The sequence below is a fragment of the Mobula hypostoma genome, chromosome 6 (assembly GCF_963921235.1).
Source record: "Mobula hypostoma chromosome 6, sMobHyp1.1, whole genome shotgun sequence".
Taxonomy (NCBI): Eukaryota; Metazoa; Chordata; class Chondrichthyes; order Myliobatiformes; family Myliobatidae; genus Mobula; species Mobula hypostoma.
Genome location: NC_086102.1, coordinates 150,855,926 through 150,878,414, shown reverse-complemented (window position 1 = coordinate 150,878,414; position 22,489 = coordinate 150,855,926). Strand labels below are relative to the sequence as shown.

The window sequence follows — 22,489 nt, the reverse complement described above, 5'->3', positions numbered from 1 at the left end:
ATGCAGAGGAAGTTCTCCATCGTCCAATGGTTGGAGTCTGTCATGTGTTCCATCCTGGAACCATGGGAGTAATTCAAATTGACTCAGAAATGCAGAAAATCAAATGCTGCCAGATCAACATAGTCTTGCTTCCTTTGCAATGTTCCAAAGCCACAGGGCATGTTGAAGTGCAGCATTTGTACACATCTGACATGAAAGATATGTTAGTAGCACAGAGTGATTCAAGCCAGGAAACTCTCAAACTTCCAGAGTTATGTTAATTGACCAAGAAAAATAATTCATTACATTAAAAAATCCATTTTATTTGCATAATATTGAAAATGGAAAGTGAACCCAATAGAATGACAACAAGCTTGGGAAAACTATAACCATGAAGAGAAATATACTCTTTTGAAACTATTTCCCAAGGAATAAAGGTTAACACGATAAAGGTCTTCTTTTGTAAAATGATATTTATGATGGAATTTAACAGTGAATCGAGAAATGCTATTTTTTATTGGTTGGGGAATTAGTAAGAGAGTAAGTAAAGCATTTAGGAGAAATTTCTTTAAAGGTAAGTTGTCACAGCATGGCATTATTGCCACAGGGAATAGTTAAGGCAGCATACCACTGTATCTTTGAAAGGATGAGCAGATAAATGCATGAAGCGGAGGGGATAGAGCACTAGGAGTGACTGAGCACTTTAGTTTGCATTTTTTAACACACGACTGGTACTGATACCAAGTTTTATTTATTTGTGTATATGGAGGAATTTAAGGTGGGGGGTTATACGGGAGGAAGGGTTTAAGGATCGGCACGACATTGTGGGCCAAAGGGCCTGTACTATGCTGTACTATTCTATGTTCTATGTGATGGAGAAGCACAATTATGACAATATATCTGATCAGCTCAAACTACAAAAAAAGCACAAAGAAGGGGGAAGAAAAAGTAAAACAGCCTGGACACTCAATCTTGTTTATTATCCAGATTATTAAGAACTGTATGATAGAAAAATGCGTGAACCTTCCAGTGTGCTTGTTGTCTTCCAGATTCTAGTAAGTGAAACTACACTGTACATACATTATTTCTATTTTATATAGGCTATGTATTTATCATGCCATTGTTGCTTTTACTATATGCTAGTGTTATTTTAGGTTTTAAGTGTTATTTGGTATAATTAGGTAGGTTATTTTTTGGGTCTGGGAACACTCAGAAGTTTTTCCCCATATAAATTAATGGTAATTGCTTCTTCGCTTTACGCCATTTCGGCTTACGAAAGGTTTCATGAGAACGCTCTACTTTTGGATAGCAGGGGAACCCTGTATAATGGAATTGCTATGTAAATAGCTGTTACACTATATTGTTTAGGGTAGGGGTCGCCAACCAGTCGATTGCGATCGACTGGTCGATCTTTGAGACTTTCCCAGTAGATCCCGAAAAAAATCAAAAATAAATACACAAATACTATTGTAATGTGAGCATTATTAAAATAAGTAATACTAATTAGGATAATGGTAATTGTTGATTGCGTCGCCTCTGAGCTGGGCCAACATTTATGTGCCAGGTGGCACCTAATTAATTAAATTGTTTATTTCGTTTTTTTTTTAAAGCTGTGCTGGGTGCGTTCCGGCCACTGCTGTACCGCTGCATTCTTTGCGGCCTGGAGGTTGGGGACCACTGGATAAGAGTACAGACTGTCGCAAACATCAATATACAGGCACTCGCTCATGATATCCTGATAGCATGGCGGAGGCTCCACGAAAGAAGGTGAAAACGTACAAATTCCAACCAGAATGGGAAGAGGAATTTCTATTTACCTTTGTGAAAGACAAGTGTGTATGTATGTTGTGCCACCAAACACAAGCACTGACTAAAAGAGGGAATCTGGAGCGGCACCACAACACCAACCACCAGGAATTTAAAGACACCTACCCCCCAAAGAGCGCAATTCGTGCCAGGAAAGTTGAGGAGCTGAAATCAGGGTTGAAGGCCCAGCAATCGTTTTTCACAAAACATGCTGCTCAAAATAAGGCTGCTATTGAAACATCATTTCATGTAAGTCACCTCTTGGCTAAACACAAGAAGCCTTTTACAGATGGTGACTTATTCAAGGAAGCAATCGCCATTGCCGCAGAGACTGTTTTTAATGACTTTAAAAACAAAAACGACATCACAACCGCAATACATAATATACCGCTTGGCCCTGCAACAGTGATAAGGAGGGTAGAGTCACTGTCACAGGATGTAGATATTTTTCACTACAATTCGATGAATCCCTGGATGTAATGCAAACAGCTCAGCTTGTTGTATTTGTCAGAATGGCTTTCCAGGATTTTACAACAAAGGAGGACTTCCTCACTCTTTTGCAATTAAAGGAGAGAATGAGAGGTAAGGATATTTACAATGAGTTTAAAAAATACGTCCGTGAAAATGACAACCCCATTCATAAACTGGTGGAAATTAATACTGATGGGGCCCCAGCAATGCGCAGTGTGCGCGTTGGTTTTATAGCACTAAAAGTCAGTGCCTACTTTGGGTCAACTTATCTACGTGAAATTGCATTTTCACAGATGAAAAATTATTAAATCTAAGTACAGGAGCTGTCTTACTGACAGACACCTCACAGACTGTCTCAGACTGGCTGTCTGTAGTTATGAGCCAAATTTCAGGGAACTAGCAAATTTCAGGGAAGTATTCAGCCCCAGTCATCACACTGAGTGCAACAGTCAATTTTTATTAATTTATTTTTTGTGTTGAAATAAAATTAAATAATGAAACTTAGAATTAAAGGTGTGAAGTATTGTAATATTCTTAAAGAGATATGCTAGTTACAGTGTTTTCTTGTTTGAATTAATTTGAAAGTTTGACAGAAGTATTTTGTGTAATTCAAACACAATTAGCCCAAATAAAAGGCCACAAATTGGCAGTACAATCTGAGCTGTTTTTTCTCCAAACGATTTAGTAGGTAGATCTTGCCTTTCACTAAGGTCGAGGTAGGGGATCTTGGGCTTAAAAAGGTTGGTGACCACTAGTTTAGGGAATAAGAAAGAGAGAGAACTTCTGGGTTTTTTTCTGATCCTGATGGTTGAATCCGTGGATGCGGAACTTGCTTATACAGAGGGCCAACTGTATCCAAAAATCCATCAATTTGTATTTTGCACACATTTGACAGAACCTGGACAAAGAAACTTCCTATCTCAGTTCCTTATTTTGAAACCGTGACTTTGTGCTAGACGCTGCAGTCAAATAAGTGTCATGCATGTACCGGCCTTGCCAAACCACAAAAGAGTTATATGTCTCATGTGAGCCTCAATCCTACTCCCAAATACTAACAGGCTAGAAATAGTTCTGTGCTCAGAAAGTTATGCCAAATGACTGGCGCTCAAATGGCTGAACCTCCATTTTCTGTAAGAAGCCACGACTGCACAATTTCCCACCAGGCCACGGGCATTATGGGATCAATTGTGACATGAGGGGAGAAGGCATCACAAATGGCTGTTGCAAGATGGTTAGTGTCATGATTGAGTGGTAGTTATGACAGGGTGTAATAGGAGAGTAAAAACCAAGGCTAGAATGTAGTGATGGTGAGTTTGGAGAGGGCAGCAGAGGCTTCGGATATGGTGGGGCAAATCTAAGAAAGGGCCATAGCAAGGAGTCATTTCATAAGGGGCAGCAACCCCTGGCCAGGGATGTTTTCAGCCAGGTTCTGTGTCTAACACAATACTTGTTGAACAATAATTTTAATGTGCAATAGATTATCCATGGGCTAAGCACCAATTTCCTGAAGTGATGTCCAAGTTATCTGTGGCAAGCTAATGGACAGCATTGTGCTTGTTTGGTTGCCTTCATACATTAATATAGTCCTTACAAAGGCAGTTTTGTAAGTTTTGTTAAAGACTTAGTAAGTATTAGATTTCTTAGCTAACAATTGTGCAACTGTTATTCATCTGGTTATAATTTTGTTCACTCCTTTTTAATGCTAATGCAAATAAAGTTAAATAACTGCATTTTCACTTTCAGGATCAATGGGAGTAGGCAGTGTAAATGGTTTGGCACAGGCTAGATGGGCTGAAGACCCTGTTTCTGTGCTGTACTTTTCTATGACTCCACAGCTCATTCTCAGTATTATTTATTTACTCATTTATTTTTATTATAATTATTGTCGCCTTTGTATTTGCCCAGTTTGTCTTTTGCACGTTGGTTGTTTTTCAGTCTTTGTGTGCAGTTTTTCAATGATTCTATTGTATATCTTCATTGTACTGTGAATGACTGCATGAATGTGAATCTCAGGGTAGTATATGCTGACATATACCGTATGTAACTTGATAATAAATTTATTTTGAACTTTTTCCCCATCTTCTCCACTCCTGTGAGTTTACATTTCTGTGACTTAGGAAATATCTTGAAAACTGCAGCCTGATTGCAAGTATAAACTTACCTTGTATTCAATGTTTACAAGCTTTGCTCTATGTACGGACCTAGATCAAAATCCAAATCAAATTTGTCTTTATTTTATTCTTACTTGTTTCGTAAATTCTTCAACCTCAAGTGAAAAATATCTTTGTTTGCTTGCAAACACTGCCCAGGGCATATTGAAATTTCCCAAGTTCCACTATTTATAAGCTATCTATTTGATGTGCATAAATCTACTCCCAACCACCCATTCCCCAAATCAGATGTTTAATATTTTTAACAGGAAAAAGAACTATCTCACAACCCAGCGATCACCTTGGTTTTGAGCTTCTGGCTACACTAAATGAGAAATCTATTTTCCTGCATACAAATATCAACAGTGGCGGGTACAGCCCAGTCCATCCGAGGAAAGGTTCTTTTTTCTATTGAGCACATCTTCGAGGAGTGTTAGAAAGCAGCATCTATCATCAAGGAACTCTACCATCCATGCCATACTCTTCTCGCTGCTACCATCGGGGTGGGGGGGGGTGGTACAGGAATCTTATATGCCCTATCCCCAGTTTCAGGAGCAGTTATTATCCTTCAACCATTGGGCTCCTGAACCATTGTGAATAACTTCACTCACCTCAACAATGAACTGATTCCACAACCAATGGAAATTTCACTTTCAGGGATTCTGAAACTCATGTTCTTACAAACATTTATTTATTTATTTATTATTGGGGGGGTTGTATTTGCACAGTTCATCTTATCTTGCATATTAGTTGTTTGTTAGTTTTCGTATTACGATTTGATTCTACTGTATTTCATTGTTCTGTGAATGCCTGCAAGAAAATGAATCTTAGGGAAGAATATGAGGCATTCATGTACTAAATTTACTTTGAACTTTGAGATAATTTAAAATTATTCAGTCTACATGATAGCAAAACTTCCAAGTCTACCACTTACAACAAGCAGCATACCGTACAAATGTCAGCTTTGGAAAAAACACAGAAGGAAAGGTAATTCATTTGTTCTAAACCTCAATAACTAATTATGATGATGTACAGAGGATGTATAAATGCTGATTTTCCTTGAGCACTTTCTAATGATCATTAATTTGATGTTGATTAATATGGATTCTAAGTGTCTGCCCTAATTGACACTAGAGACCAACAAGACTAATTGACCTCGAGATAAGAGCCCTTGCAAGTTTCAAGTTTTCTAAAATGTCAACTAATGCTATTTTTCAGGATGGTTTTAATGCTACCCAAACTTTTTCCATAATACTGAAGATAGAAAGATTACAGTTCCCTGGATTATTGAAAAGTTAGACAATAACTATCACTGATACATGTAAATGCGCAGATAAACCACAAATCCTGCGGTTACTGCTTTTCCATGTGCACTGTTACATTTCTGAATAATAGACTTAGTCATTGTAATAGCAGCAATGAATTGAGCTTACTACACATGCCCTCTTGTTTCAGACTAAAACATCTGAAAGTCATAAGGCTTTTGTATTCTGGAGTTAGCAAGCTTTTAAAATGGTGGAATAAATGATAATTGCAGAACTCTTCCAGACCCATAGTTATTAATTCTGAAGACGTGGCGACTCATCCTTCAAATTATAACAATGCCTTGCAGATTTAAAAACATGTATAATCTTATTGTACAATTCTTCCATCACAGTTCCAATTACAAAGGGAGTAAAGGAAAGTTTGGAGCGATGTGGCATTTTATAATAATTCAGTAGCTTTATGCAGTAAGCCACAATGATGAAGTAGGTTTTAGACCTGAATCCACATCAGTGTTAGGTTATCGGGATAAGACACATTGAGTGGATATACTTCCTTGGATGAGCGTAGCTTCAACAACACTGAAGAAGCTAGAAAGAATACAGGACTTAGTAACTTGTTTGAAAGGTACCCCAAACACCACCATTCACTCACTCTATCATTGACACAGAGTATTCTTAGACAGCATCCTACCTCTTACAGACAGCAAGACCTCTTACAGATAAAAGGACAAGGGCACCAAAGAGATGGGATTCCCACCACCCCCCTAACCACACAGCATCCTGACATGGAAATAGATCACCATTCCTTCACTATCACTAGCTCACATTCTTGGAAGTCTCTTGTGGACAACATTGTGTATACCTATTCCTCAAGCTTAAGGCAGCTCAGCACCACTTTCTCAAAGGCAATTAGGATGGGCAACTAAATGCTGGCTCAGCCTTTGAAGGGAAGTAAAAAATAAATACATCTCAGTGCTCATAAAGAAGTAGACAGAAACAGTCAGGATTCATATCTGGTTAACTGGGGTCTGCCTGCGAGGAAGTCTAGGATCCAGTTGCACAGGTAGGCTCCGAGGCCAAGGTCTTGGAGCTTAGAATTGAATGGAGGGAATGATGGTGTTGAATGCTGAGCTATACTCAGTGAAGAGCATCCTGATGTATGCATCTTCGTTGTCCAGCTGTTACAGAAGTGAGCAAAGAGTCAATGAAATGGCATCTGCTGTGGACCTGTTGTGACAGTAGACAAACTGGAATGGATCCAGGTCATTCCTCAGGCAGGACTTGATATGCTTTATGGCCAACATCATGAAGTATGTTATCACACTAGATCTAAGTGGATGTGAATGGTAGTCATTAGGGCAGTTTCCGATGTTCTGCCACATTCAATGTCTTACATTGTGAAGTTAGTAAAATCTGGAGATTTGATTCAGATCAGTATCATCGGCTCAGCAGCCGTCTGCTGACTGCTCAGGACCACACATTTTTTAGAAAGTGTTTGCTTCCTCAGAATTTTTTTTTTTGTTTATAGGAGACCATTTGAAGCTGAACACTAGTATAATTTCAGACTACTTGTATCACATAGAAATTTGGAGAGAGAAGAATTAACTTTTATTGAACATAATATGTTTAATTGCATAATGCTGCTGATGCTTTGCAACAGTTCAACTAAGCTAAAAATGTTTTGTTGATGATTTTCATTTGTACTCAGTCTCTGAGGCTTTTTGCTTATGTGTCCAATAATAATCAGCCAGTACTGATGGATTCCAGTTGCCCTGATACTGTTTCTCCATGACCACAATTTCCTGGTGAAACCTTTCACCATGCTTGTCACTGACAGCCCAAGATTTGCAGGGAAGTCTAAATGGGAATGCAGAAAATGAACCTTTAGTGACGTATTGCACTTCATGGTTTTGTACGTTTGAAGCACGTTGTCAAAACAGCTACACGTAGTTTCGTGCTCTGTAATTGCCAAGAAAATTTTCAGCAACATCGTTGAATGCCTTCCATGCGATTTTCTCCAGTCTCACTAGAAGTTCTTCTGATTGCCTGTCATTAATGACCCGTTTGATTTGTGGACCAACAAAAATGCCTCCCTTAACCTTGGCATCAGTAATTCTGACGCGAATTATGAATTGAAATAACAAATATAGGTAAGTTCAAAACAATGGTTTGTGATAGGGAAGTTTCACGTGATTTTCATGCTCGGCATACACAAGGTACACCTGGAAGTATTCAGAAAGTAAGAGTTTTGTTGTCCAGTGTTGCAACTGGTAAAGTCTGGTGATCTTCTAAAGGTGTTTTTATGTACATTTGAGTTTATTTTTCCACTGCTTCTCTACATCTGTAGCCTCCAGTGGGCTAGTTCAACTACTTTTTTCGGAGTCCACTTGGAAAACGTACACCCTTCCCTATTCACCAAACTGGGCACCTGCAGCAAGATTACAGACACCATGTTTGGATAATGATTAGTTCCCTTTTCTTTCATTAAAATAATCGCATTAGTAAAAGATCAGAGCAAGGCCCAAGAACAGATGCTGAGTTGACCCTGCACATTATAAGTGCTTATATCATAATGGGGTCTGTTGAACAATTGAAATATTGATTTTGAATTAATTACAATTTTAATCAATCAAACACCAATATAGTTTTTGAATTAATTGATTTTAGGTAAATTTTAATTTATCTTTTTTTAGCTGCCTATAGTGATATTGCTATTTTTAATGATTTGAATGTTTTTGATTGTTTCTGAATCTGAAAGGTTTTAGATATTTCTATCCGTTATCAACTGATAAATCTATCAGTTTTATCCCTACATTTTTGTATCTGGTTATCACCTCAATGGCTGGCTGGTGGCATAGTGGCATCAGCGCTGGACTTCGGAGCGAAGGCTCCCGAGTTTGAATCCAGCCAGCTCCCTTGCACACTTTCCATCCGTGTTGGGTTGAGTGTCGAGCAACTCGGCCTCGTAAAAATAAAAAAGCCTGTTAAAAAAAATGCCGTCATAACAGCGTCCCGATGACTCCACTCGGAGTTAAGGGCCTTCCTCTTCTTCTTCTATAACCTCAATCCCCAGAGAAATTCTGTCCCAACATATCAACATCAAAAAAGTAACTTACCCCAAAAAATGATCTGTTATTAAATAACTTTACACAGATGGCTTACCAAATGACCAGAATATCTGGGCCAATTTTTTTAACTGCATTAATTTGCCTTTGCGTTAGTCATGCACATTGACTGTGATTAATTTACTCCTCATGTTACAACAAAAGGTGACATCATGAAGCAAGGACAGGGATACATTTTACTGCCTGAACACATTAAGGCCTATCATGTAAAGCAAAAATATAGGTGCAGATAAAGTAAGCTAAGTAGCATATTATCAACTGAATTGAAGGAAAAATCTTATTCATGTAATCCCTTTCACAGTCCTTTCAGAAATCTCCAAAGAAAGCACTTAAAAGTTTTATGAAATACTTTTTTCTGGTTTAATGTAAGAAACACATACCTAATTTTTATACAGCAAGATCGGATGAGCAAGAATGTGGCAGTGTTTAAATCATCTGATTTGGCAAAATATGGATTGACAATTTCATTATTGACTTTGCCTTTTAAATATGCTGGACTCGTACTTCAGAATTGTAAAAATACTTTGAGATTGCTCTAGAGAAATTGAACCAGGAGGGGAGAATGTTCTTTCAGCTGGGTACATTAATTCAGGTCATTCACATCACCATTACGCTCAATAACTTCTTAATCCGGCATTTCATAAATGCTCATTAATATTTACTCTTGATTTATTTTGTCTATTGTAAATGTTACTTGAAATGAAGAAGAATTTTTTGTTGGATTCTACCATCCCCTGAATTTATGGATATTCTAAAGCTGACTGTGTTAAACCTATGATGCTTTCTTTTGCTCATTTTTTATTGATTCATGGAAAATTTACTACAGGTGTCCCCCGTTTTTCGAACATTCGCTTTATGACACCTCGCTGTTACGAAAGACCTTCATTAGTTGCCTGTTTTCGCCCCGAGCAGCCAAGCTCCTACTCTGCAACTGCATTCTAGCCGGCATTGCTTAAACACGTGCCTGTGAGCATCTGTGCTTTATGTCGACTTATTTTGAGCATCCGTTAGCAAGATAAGTTCTAAGGTACAGGTTTCCCCCGCCATCTGAAGGTAGAGCGTTCCTATGAAACAGTTCGTAAGCCGGAATGTTGTAAAGCGAAGAAGCAATTACCATTAATTTATATGGAAAAAATTTGTGAGCATTCGCAGACCCAAAAATAACCTACCAAATCATGCCAAATAACACATAAAACCTAAAATAACAGTAACATATAGTAGAAGCAGGAATGATTTGATGAATACACAGTCTATATAAAGTAGAAATACTTTTCCACAATCATTGCCGCACTGTTCTCCGTAGCAAAAATCTCACGCAGGCACTCTCGGCAGAAACACGGCACAAGCGCTCTCGGCAGAAACACTCTCTCCAGTAACCTTTAAGCTATGAAGCTGCCAAATCATACCAAATAACACCTAAAAATACACAGCCAATATAAAGTAGAAATAATATATGTACAGTGTAGTATCACTTACGGGAATCGGGAAAACATCAAGCACACTGATGATGGTGTGTTAGGCTGAGTCGTCGGAGGTTGGGGTGGTGCAGTGGCCCCCACCCTCCGGGCAGTGAACCGATACTGACCCACAAAGCATGCAGTGGTGCAGTGGTAGCCGGGATGTACCCAGTACATTTTTAAGAAAAAAGCTGAAACAAAAAAAGCTAATTAATTAGGTGCCGCCCGGCATGTAAATGTTGGCCCAGATCAGAGGCGACGCAATCGGCAATTGCCTCTGATCTGGGCCACCATTTACGTGCCGAGCGGCACCTAATTAATTAGCTTGTTTATTTCTGCTTTTTTTCTTAAAGATGTGCTGGGTGCATCCCGGCTACCTGCTGCATTCTCTGTGGATTGGTATCTGTCTGCGGCCCGGGGGATGGGGTGGTGGGACACTGAGGTGTCGTCTGTTTCCATCAGGGAGGCAGGTCATCTTCTTCCATGTCTGCCTGCCTCGATGTCAAAGGTCGAGTTTCGTCGTCTGATGCGGAAGGCTTGCTTAACTGCTTAGCCGCACGCATTTTTAGATCATACTGTTCTTTGTAAGCACTCAAACCATCCCGCAAATATGCCCTAAACCGACGTACCCTTTCAAAATTAAAGTCATACTTTATCTTTGCAGTGAAAATGTCACGCAGTTGCTTCACGATCAGTTGCTGGATGACTTCACTTTCGGTTCGTTCGCTACTGCATTCGGTTTTGATTGTTATCCTTTCCTCTTCCAATTCCATCAGCTCTTCATCTATCAGTTCTTGGTCATGGGATGCCAAAACCTCTTCAACATCATCTTCGTCAGCTTCCACAAGCCGAATTCACTTTGTCTTTACTTTGTTCACCATGATCGAACCGCTTACTGATGTCTAGTTTTATGCTAAGTGTAACACCCTTACGAGCTCTTTCAGGCTTTTCCGATACCTTAGAACTCATCTTGCTAACGGCTGATCACAGGCACATGTTTAAGCAATGCCAGCGAGAATGCAGTTCCGAATCCGGGGGAGAGCAGCTGCTTTTTTTTCGCGTGCTGCCTTTTTTTGTAACAGTGAAAACACCTTCTGTTAGCGAAAACAGGTAACTAATGTAGGTCTTTCGTAACAGTTAGGTTTCGTAAAGTGAACGTTCAAAAAGCAGGGGACACCTGTATTAGAAAAGCCTAAAACAGCCCGTAAGGGTGTTACACTTAGCGTAAAACTAGACATAATTAAGCATTTCGATCGCGGTGAACGAAGTAAGGACAAAGTGAGTTTGGCTTGGGGAAGTCAACGAAGATGATGTTGAAGAGGTTTTGGCATCCCATGACCAAGAACTGATAGATGAAGAGCTAATGCAATTGGAAAAGGAAAGGACAACAATCGAAACCCAATGCAGTAGTGAACGGACCGAAAGTGAAGTCATCCAGGAACTGAACATGAAGCAACTGCATGAGGTTTTCGCTGCAATTGACGACAATGATTGCAGAAAAGTACAACTTTAATTTTGAAAGGATACGTAGGTTTAGGGCATATTTGCAGGATGGTTTGAGTGCTTACAAAGAACTGTATGATAGAAAAATGCGTGAGGCTAAGCAGTCAAGCATACTGTCGTTTTTCAAGCCTTCCACCTCGACCTTCGACATCGAGGCAGGCAGACATAGAAGAAGATGACCTGCCTGCCCTGATGGAAACAGACAACAATGAGATGACACCCCAGTGTCCCACCACCCCAACCTCCGACGACTCAGCCTAACACACCATAATCAGTGTGCTCGCTGTCTTCCCAATTCCGATAAGTGATACTACACTGTACATACATTATTTCTACTTTATATAGGCTGTGTATTTTTATGTGTTATTTGATATGATTTGGCAGCTTCATAGCTTAAAGGTTACTGGAGAGAGTGTTTCTGCCGAGAGCGCTTGCGTGAGATTTTCGCTACGGAGAACAGTGAGGCAATGATTGTGGAAAAGTATTTCTACTTTATATAGGCTGTGTATTCATCATATCATTCCTGCTTTTACTATATGTTACTGTTATTTTAGGTTTTATGTGTTATTTGCCATGATTTGGTAAGTTATTTTTTGGGTCTGCGAACGCTTACAGATTTTTCCCATATAAATTAATGGTAATTGCTTCTTCACTTTATGACCTTCCGGCTTATGAACCATTTCATAGAAATGCTCTACCTTTGGATGGCGGGGGAAACCTGTACATTTAACTTAAAAGTTGCAAAGCATATTGTCAAATAGAATGATAGAAATAGATAGGAATTAGAATTTAAAATAGTAATCATTATTGTTCATGACAGCTATTGGAAAGAAAGAGAATATGCCTTTAAACATTCCAAGCCTGTTCTGTAACTCAGCTATATTATGGTACATTATAACCAAACACCCCACCGCACTTCTGTGCTCATTGCCAGTGCTAACAAAGATCTCAGAATCTCAGTTTGACACTTTAACTTGACCCAGCCCTATCAGATTTAAATGGAGATAGTTTCAAATGTCAACCAACATGTTTTCTGATATTAGTCCAGAAGAGTCCAGCTCTAATTTTAATGTAAGTCCTACTGGTTTTATTCTCTATGTTACTTCAATTTCTTTGAACATCTCAAATACCAGAAATGAACACAATCATTATTTTGCTAATTCCTGGGAAGGCTGACCTAGTTTATTGGACCTGTATGCATTGTCTAATCCTTTAGTGTCAAAATGATTTTAAAAAATGATAAGGGAGGTCACAAACAAGAGAAAATCTGCCAAAGCTGGAAATCCAAGCAGCACAGACAAATATGCCGGAGGAACACAGAAGGCCAGGCAGCATCTATGGAAAAGAGTACAGTTGATGTTTTGGGCCAAGACCCTTTGGGCTGAAATGTCGACTGTTTACTCTTTCCCATAAATGCTGCCTGGTTTGCTGAGTTGCTCCAGCATTTTATGTGTGTTGCTTGATAAGGAAGGTGCATGTTTTAAGATCTATGTCTTGAAAACAGATTTTAGCCAACTTTTGTGTGCTCAATGAGTGCTGTTTATAGTGCTACTCTACAAAAAAATTCATGACATTTGGACAGCCTTTCTTTAAAAAATCTTACCTGCTTTCCAATGTCATTCATGCACTGACTTCTGGGAAATGTGTCAGTGATTTCCCCCTCCCCCCAGCAGCCTCAGCCATGGATAAGAAAAAAAACATGGAGAAATTCATGGAAAACAGGGAGTAGGCAAACTGGGGTGGGAGCTGTAACAGTTCATGGATCTCTCCGGACAGATGGAGCAGACTAAACTTGCTGTGGTTGTGGAAGAAAGGGGCTTCCCTTTCTCCACTATCAATACTGCCCTCAACCACTTCTCTTCCACTTCATACATGTCTGCTCTCACCCCATCTTTCCGCCACCCTACCAGGGATGGGGCTCCTCTTGTCCTCAACTACCACCCCACCAGCCTCCACGTCCAGCACGTAATTGTTTGCAACTTTTGCCAACTTCAAAGGGATCCCACAAACAAGCATATCTTTCCAACTTGCCACCCCTCCCCACCTTCTACTTTCCACAGGGATCTATGCAACTCCCTTGTCCATTCGCCCCTCCCCAGTGATCTCTCTCCTGACAGAACAAGTGCCCCTACAACTCCTCCCTTACTACCATTCAGGGCCCAAAACAGTCCTTCCAGGTGAGGCGACACTTCACCTGTGAGTCTGTTGGGGTCATATACTGTATCCAGTCTCCTGGTGTGGGCTCCTGTGTATCGATGAAACTCGACATAGATTGAGAGACAGCTTCATCAAGCACCTATGCTTTGTTCACCAGAAAAAACGGGATCTCCCTGTGGCCATCTATTTTGATTATACTTCCATTCCCTGTCCGATATATCTATCCATGGCCTCCTCCACGGTCGTGATGAGACTACACTCACATTGGTGGAACAACACCTTATATTCCATCTGGTAGCTTCCAACCTGATGGCATGAACATCCATTTTTCGAACTTCCAGTAATGCCCCTCTCCTCATCATTCATCTCACCTCATCTCCTTGCCTGCCCATAGCCTCCCTCTGGTTCGCCCCCCCATTTTTTCCTTCCATGTACTTCTGTCCTCTCCTATCAGATTTCCCCATCTCCAGCTGTGTTTCTTTTTCATCAAACAATTTCCCAGCTCTTTACTTCAACCCTTCCCCCTCCCAGTTTCACCTATCATCTTGTATTTCTCCCTCCCCTACCTTTTAACTCTACCCCTCGTCTTTTTTTTCCAGTCTTGCTGAAGGGTTGTGGCCTGAAATGTCGTCTGTACTGTTTTCCATTGATGCTGCTGGGCCTGCTGAGTTCCTCCGGCTTTTTGTGTGTGTTGCTTGGATTTCCAGCATCTGTAGATTTTCTTTCGTTTGTGGTTGAGAATGGTCCTGTTTCCTTGTCAGTGCCAGCATTAGGCTTACTGCTTAAGGTGCAATCACTCAAGCCTTTGATCTTTAAAAAGTGCTCCTCTCTGTGATCTTATTCGATAGAAATTACAAGAGTTTCTTTTGCAGGCATAAAACAACATCCAAGCAGTTATTTTAATCTAGTACTCCAGCATGATGTACTTTTCACTTGGGTCTTCACCAAAGGGTACAATTTATTTACAATGTCATGATCACTTAACCCAAATTCAAATTATTAACTAAAGCAGGCCTTAGGTTATAGAAAGTTATCACATGCAGCAAATATAAAGAAACAAAATCTTATGTTAAGACAAATTGCAACAAGAAGTGCCAATTTTCCAAGGAGCATGACTTCAATAGGAAATGAGTGCAAATACTTCAAAACCTGAGTAAAATACTTCTTCTAAATTAATGACTCACTCATTAAACACACATACAGATGTGTCCAATTTCTAGCCAGTGGGACCTGTAGAATGTGGAAAACCGGTCAAATGTTGGAAGGATTTGACCGAATTTAAGGCTTGTCTGATAAACAAGAAGTCAGAATGGAAGGAACATGGAATTCATGAAGAAGGGGTGGAAGATGCTATGGCATTGAGGATGAGTATGGCGGGGTGGGGGGGGGGTGGATTTGAGCACTGTATCTATCAACAGCTGTAGATTCAAGAAGTGTAGAAATTCAATCTTATTTTGCAGATTATTAGCTGCTAATTAATTCTAAGTGTCTGTTATTGCTTTTCTCAGTGCACTATAAAATAGATTTAAGAGGATAGAAATTAAAAGATATGTTAGAATACAAATAGGTATAAAAAGAAGAGTGTTGGCCTGAAGCATGCAATAAATAATCTCTCAATGCATGGAAACAGGAAGAATATCAATCACAAAAGCACAATATAATGATTTTGACTCTTGCTAATTATACTTTTAGCCTTTGTTCTAAGTGTCTGTGCTTCTTTTGTATTTGACTGTCACTGTCAACAATACACAGCTTGCATACAACAGCTGCAAACTACTTCTTTCCTCGCAGAGCTGGTAAACATAATCGGCATTCATACAGGATTCATGTTCTTTTCATGCCTAAAGCCTTCAAAATCAGTGCCTTCAAAATGTCAACAGAAAATAATGATTATTTTCCTTCAAGAGACACATTCTAAAGTCACACTATATATCAGAATTGGATCCTCCCTATCTTCTTCATCCAAGATTAGAAAAATGCATTTTATGTTTCAAAAAACTAATAATTTATGTATAAGGGTTAAGATGATCAAAGACAAGCTCATAACTCTTATGGAATGGCTCTAGTCATTATGCTGCTGTAGTGCTGTTGCCGTGCAGAACTTTTCCCATCCTGTGCAGCAATATCACTATGTCATTAATTTTGATTAGAAATGATCAGCGCAGCTGACGTTTAATTTCTTGCTTTTTTTTCCTCAAGACTATATTTCAAGTTGTCTTCTTTCTAAAAATAACTTTGTATGCTCAATGACATGCAGCATTTTGTGGCTGAAAGCGTCCAGAAAAATTTGATGGTATTCTTTTAATCCAATATTCTCCATGGAAGAGGCACATAGCTCCTGCATATATCTGCAAGACAGCCTGATGGAAAAGGTTATCAACGCCTACTCCTAGGCAGAATTTTACCATAGATCTTTGTACAGATGAGATTATTTTAATTAAATGTGCAAGACAGTTCTTTATTTTGCAATGGAAAAAAAAACACCAAATCTTAATTGTGTGAATCTGTGTTATTGAAAATTAATCTATCCTTTAGTCGTAACTATCCCTGTTTTACAGAGAATCATCCAAACAGAAATGATTGAAAACTGACTGGCCAGCTATTGATAAGACCGCTATAAATGGAATGGGTAGAAGAATTCTAGATTATAAATATTTAACATCCTCTTCTACCATGTGAAGTTTCATGACTCCAGTGTCACAACAACACAGATGCTTGGATTTTTCCTTAAGGCAGTTCCTTTTCATCCTTTAGATAATGATCCTCATTAAAATGATATACAATATTGTCTCAAAATACAGTTAAGTTACTGAAACTAGTTGCAATATTGTGCACATTTTCAAGGATCTTTCAGGTTTGTACTGTTGGAATATTTGCACAAAATTCACAAATATTGATTGTAAAATTTTGAATCCTGTTTAAATTATGACAGCTGGGATTTGTTGATATTTTGTTGTTCTAGAGAATGAAGATAACAAGGAAGAAATGAAATGTGAATTCTTCAGAGATGCTGAAATCAAGCACTCTAAATCTGTGTGGGAAGAAAATGTTCTGGGCATATATATTCAGCTTTGATAAATTAAAATGTTGCTAAGTATAAAGTGTGGTATTTTAAATAAATTGACATTTAATATTCTATTCCTTTATCTTTTTCTCTCTAAGCCTTCCTTCAAACTGCTGTCAGCTGTGGCTTGTTTGCTAGTGATCCTACCTCTGAATAAGATGATTGTTGATGCTGCCTTAGAAATTTATACAAAAAATACTAAGCTGATATTTTAAAGTAATAATGAGCAAGTGTTGCTCTAGTATAAGTGATGTCTTTCAGATTAGATGCATCCTTTGAAATGAACATTTAAAGAAAGAATCCTCTTTCTAAAGAGGTGCAGAGATGTTAACCCTGGCTTCCTGGTCAACACTTAAATGTAAATCAGCATTTCTAAAACTATCACATCGCCACCTGTGGGATGTTGGTGTGTGCAAATTGACTCCCATGACTTTACAACAGCTGTTGCTTCAGTTGCAGTAAAGTACTTCGGGGTTGGAGCAACATAAAGGTCATAGAAAACTACAGGACAGTAAACATGTCTTTCTTCTTTTTGAGATACAGGTTCTCAAGTAATTCACCAAAGTCACTATTCGTCATGAGGGTTGACAATCAGCAAGTTATTAAATCACAGGAACGCCTCATTGCTAATACTATTTTTTAAAATCATCCGACACGGCTACAGAGGTAAGTACAAATGAATCAGGAAAGCGACCAATTCTTGATTTTTCCACTTCTCCTTCTCCATTAATTCACCAATATTTCTAGTAAATCCCTAGATAAGATGAGCTCACTCAACATAACACAGCAGATCAAGACAAGGACATGGCTGCAAAACCTAATTTTGCATTGTGCAGCAAGTTTTTGCCTAGTCTTCCAAAAATGGAAATAGTAATCACTTCACTAACTGAAAGCAAGATGCCTTACTTAAAACTGTGCCAGCAATTGATACAAAGGGGAGTAATATGGTGAATGGACATACTGTAAATCTGATCAAGTAAAATGCATTTTCACAAATTCAGCATGTCGTAAAATACTTTACAGCTAATTAATTACGAAGGGACTGTAGCCACATATAATGGACAGCTCCTAATGATGCTTCATATTTTTTGTGGTATTAGAATGCATGAATAACATCTAATAATTAATGAGCCACAATTTTCTCCAACTGAAAATTATAAAAACTGAAGCTATTACCTTTGGGTTTCACCACATTGTGTGCCTGTGCTTCCAACTCCACCACACACCCTGAATCACAACATATATTGTTTCCCTTTGATTTGATCTAAAGCTATGCTTTTGAACCTGTAACTGCATCTTTGCTTACAAGGACATAAGAATTAGAAACAGGAGTTGGCCTCTCATGATCTATTGACAAAGATCATGATGATCATTTATCTGGGCACCACTTACCAGCATGAAGCACCTTGTCACTAAATTTCCTTAACATCAAAAGATCTATCTATTGACCTTAGTTTTGATTATATTCAGCAACTAAGTCATTAACTGCCTCTTAGGCAATGAATTTCAAAGAGTCACCAACCTTAAAAACATTCTTCTTGTATCTGACCTGATTCTAAACACCCAGAAAGGCAGCATCATCTCACTATTGTCCCTATCAAGCTATATAAAGGTTATCTCTCAATTGGATAATTTTTGTTTATCTTTCTCAACTCAAGACAGACCTATTCTGTTCACTCTTTCTTAATCATGTTAACCTAGTCAAATCTGTGGATTCTGCAATACAATCTTCGGTGATTTCAGAACCCAGAGAACTGGATGGGAAACTACAACGGAATGTATGGCGACATTTGCAGGGTGCCCCCAGCAGATCCTTGGGTGTGTTGGTTGATAATGCCATCGATGTATTTCACTGTATGTTTTGATGTATATGTTGTAAATCTGTATCTGACTCTTCAAGGTGTTTTCCCTCTGGTGGAGGAGTTGAAGCAGTGAGGATTAGAGCTAAGCAAATTTGAAACAAAGCCAGAAAGTACTTTTATTCAAAGGAATGTTGGAAAACTAGAGATGCTCTCCAAAAAACTTGGGTTGCTGAATTAATTAAAATCAAGATATTTTTATTAGCTAATGGTATAATAGGCATCCCAGCAATGAGAGTTATATAAAGTTTAAGATAGAGATATGGTCTCACCTTATGGGCTTGAGAGTTGACTAACCTCAGTTTATCCTTCTGTTCAGGAGAATGTTTAAAAATGAGTTTTCATTACTCTTTGAAGGGAAAAGAGGAATATTTTGGGGAGACAACAGGAATTCTGCAGATGCTGGAAATTCAAGCAACATACATCAAAGTTGCTGGTGAACGCAGCAGGCCAGGCAGCATCTATAGGAAGAGGCGCAGTCGACGTTTCAGGCCGAGACCCTTCGTCAGGACTAACTGAAGGAAGAGTGAGTAAGGGATTTGAAAGCTGGAGAGGGAGGGGGAGATGCAAAATGATAGGAGAAGACAGGAGGGGGAGGGATAGAGCCGAGAGCTGGACAGGTGATAGGCAAAAGGGGATACGAGAGGATCATGGGACAGGAGGTCCAGGAAGAAAGACGGGGGGGGGGTGACCCAGAGGATGGGCAAGAGGTATATTCAGAGGGACAGAGGGAGAAAAAGGAGAGTGAGAGAAAGAATGTGTGCATAAAAATGAGTAACAGCTGGGGTACGAGGGGGAGGTGGGGCCTAGCGGAAGTTAGAGAAGTCAATGTTCATGCCATCAGGTTGGAGGCTACCCAGACGGAATATAAGGTGTTGTTCCTCCAACCTGAGTGTGGCTTCATCTTTACAGTAGAGGAGGCTGTGGATAGACATGACAGAATGGGAATGGGATGTGGAATTAAAATGTGTGGCCACTGGGAGATCCTGCTTTCTCTGGCGGACAGAGCGTAGATGTTCAGCAAAGCGGTCTCCCAGTCTGCGTCGGGTCTCACCAATATATAAAAGGCCACATCGGGAGCACCGGACGCAGTATATCACCCCAGTCGACTCACAGGTGAAGTGATGCCTCACCTGGAAGGACTGTTTGGGGCCCTGAATGGTGGTAAGGGAGGAAGTGTAAGGGCATGTGTAGCACTTGTTCCGTCGCCTCACCTGGAAGGACGACACTGTGAAATCCCACCTTTATGACAAACGAGGTCAATGGTTTTTCAGACTGGTTTTAGCTGACCTTGGCTGTGAAGAGAGCTGAGGATGATTTGGGCATTGGTGAGCAAGCTATTTGGAGAATACGTATCATTTAATAGTATTTTTGGTGGAACATTCATTACTTTGATAATAATTATATCATACTGATTAGCATTACAATACTAAATTAGATTTGTTCTGCTTTTTGTGGACAGGGCATATCTAGACAATGTCAGCAATGTGCTAGTGTCTAACTGTGCTAAAGAAAGCCAGCCAGAGGCAAAGCTAGTTCTGGAAGCAGGTCTTCATTACCACAGCTGGGATGCTGTCGGATCACATAATATCTCTGATTTCAATTACCTTAGCCATTTTTCTGATATTATATTGAATGACTTGAATTTTCTGAATAATGATCCCAGAATGAAGCAGAGTCTGAATGTCCACTTGCCATTTCTGACCGAACATGTTGCCAAATGATTTAAATGGTCTACACTGGAAGGATAACTGAGCCATCATTCCAAGTGTCAAGGCCCTCTTTACTCCCAGCTACATTTCATTCAGCATGCCCAACACACGATTCCTGAAACGGACATTCCATTCTGAGTTCTGTCTGGGGAGCAGATTACCAGTAGACAGAGAAAAAGAATCAAAAGTTGTGCTCAAAGTGGGGACACCTTAAAAACGGGCTGAAAAAATGACAGATGGAATTTAATGCAGACAAGTATGCGATGGTGCTCCTTGGAAAGACAAGCCAGGTTAAGACTTACGCAGTTAATAGGGCTCTGAAGCATGCTGTGGAACAAAGGGACAAGGGAATACACATCTGTAATTCCTTGAAAATGGCATCACAGGTAGATAAATTGTAAAGAGAGCTTTTGGCATTTTGGCCTTCATAAATCAGGGCACCAAGCACAGGAGTTCGTGTTCTTAAGCTGAAATTGTACAAGATGTTGGTGAGGCTGAATTTAGTGTATTGAGCAAAATTCTGGTCACCTGCCTACAGGAAAGATAGCAATAAGCTTAAATGAGTGCAAAGAAAATTTACAAGGATGTTGCTGGGACTTGAGGACCTCAGTTATTGGGAAAAGTTAAATAGGTTAGTACTTTATTCAGTGGACTACAGGAGACTGAGGTGAAATCTTATAGAGCAATTATGAGTATAGACAGGGTAATGCTTGCTGGCTTTTTTCCTCTCAGATTGGGTGAATCTCAACCTGGAGGTCATAGGTTTAAGTTAGAATGAGAAATATTTCAGGGCAATCTCGGGGGAAATTTCTTCACTTAGAGGATGATGTGACTATGGAATAAGCTGCCATTGGAAGTGATAGATGTGGGTTAAATTATAGCATCTAAGAGAAGGTTTGGATAGGTACATAGCTGGGAACTATTTGAAAGGATATGGTCTGGGAGCAGGTAGATGGAATTGATTGGAAGGCCCCGATAGAGTACCTGGTAAGGCTCTGAAAACCTGTGCCAACCAACTATCAGGAGTGTTCAAAGACATTTTCAACCTCTCACTGCTACGGGCCAAAGTTCCCACGCCTCAAAAAGGCAACTATACCAGTGCCTATGAAGAATAATGTGGGTTGCCTTAATGACTATTGCCCAGTAGCATTCACATCAACAGTGATGAAATGCTTTGAGAGGATGGTCATGACGACTGAACTCCTCTCTCAGCAAGGACCTGGACCCATTACAATTTGCCTATCGCCACAATAGGTCAACGGCAGACACAATCTCAATGGCTTTCCACACGGCTTTAGACTACCTGGACAACACAAACACCTACGTCAGGATGCTGTTCATTGAACATAGCTCAGCGCTTAGTACCATCATTCCCACAATCCTGATTGAGAAGTTGTGGAACTTGAGCCTCTGTACCTCCCTCTGCAATTGGATCCTTAACTTCCTAACTGGAAGACCACAATCTGTGCAAAATGGTGATAACATATCCTTCTCACTGATGATCAACACTGGTGCACCTTAGGGGTGTTTGCTTAGCCCACTGCTTTACTCTCTGTATACACATGACTGTGCGGCTAGGCATAGCTCAAATACCATCTATAAATTTGCAGACAATACAACCATTGTTGGTAGAATCTCAGGTGGTGATGAGAGGGTGTACAGGAGTGAGATATGCCAACTAGTGGAATGGTGCTGCAGCAACAACCTGGCACTCAACATCAATAAGATGAACGAGCTGATTGTGGACTTCCGGAAGGGTAAGATGAAGGAACACATACCAATCCTCATTGAGGGATCAGAAGTGGAGAGAGTGAACAGCCTCAAGTTCCTGGGTGTCAAGATCGCTGAGGATCTAACCTGGTCCCAATATGACGGTTTGACGGTCGGCACAACATTGTGGGCCAAAGGGCCTGTACTGTGCTGTACTATTCTATGTTCTAT

At 39.7% G+C, this 22,489-nt stretch overlaps 1 protein-coding gene across 1 annotated transcript in view; it reads right to left on the bottom strand.

The window, feature by feature from the left end:
• LOC134348497 (tomoregulin-2-like) overlaps positions 1-22,489 on the bottom strand; it is a 112,490-nt gene that overhangs the window by 26,599 nt on the left and 63,402 nt on the right. The gene's annotated exons all lie outside the window — the stretch shown is intronic.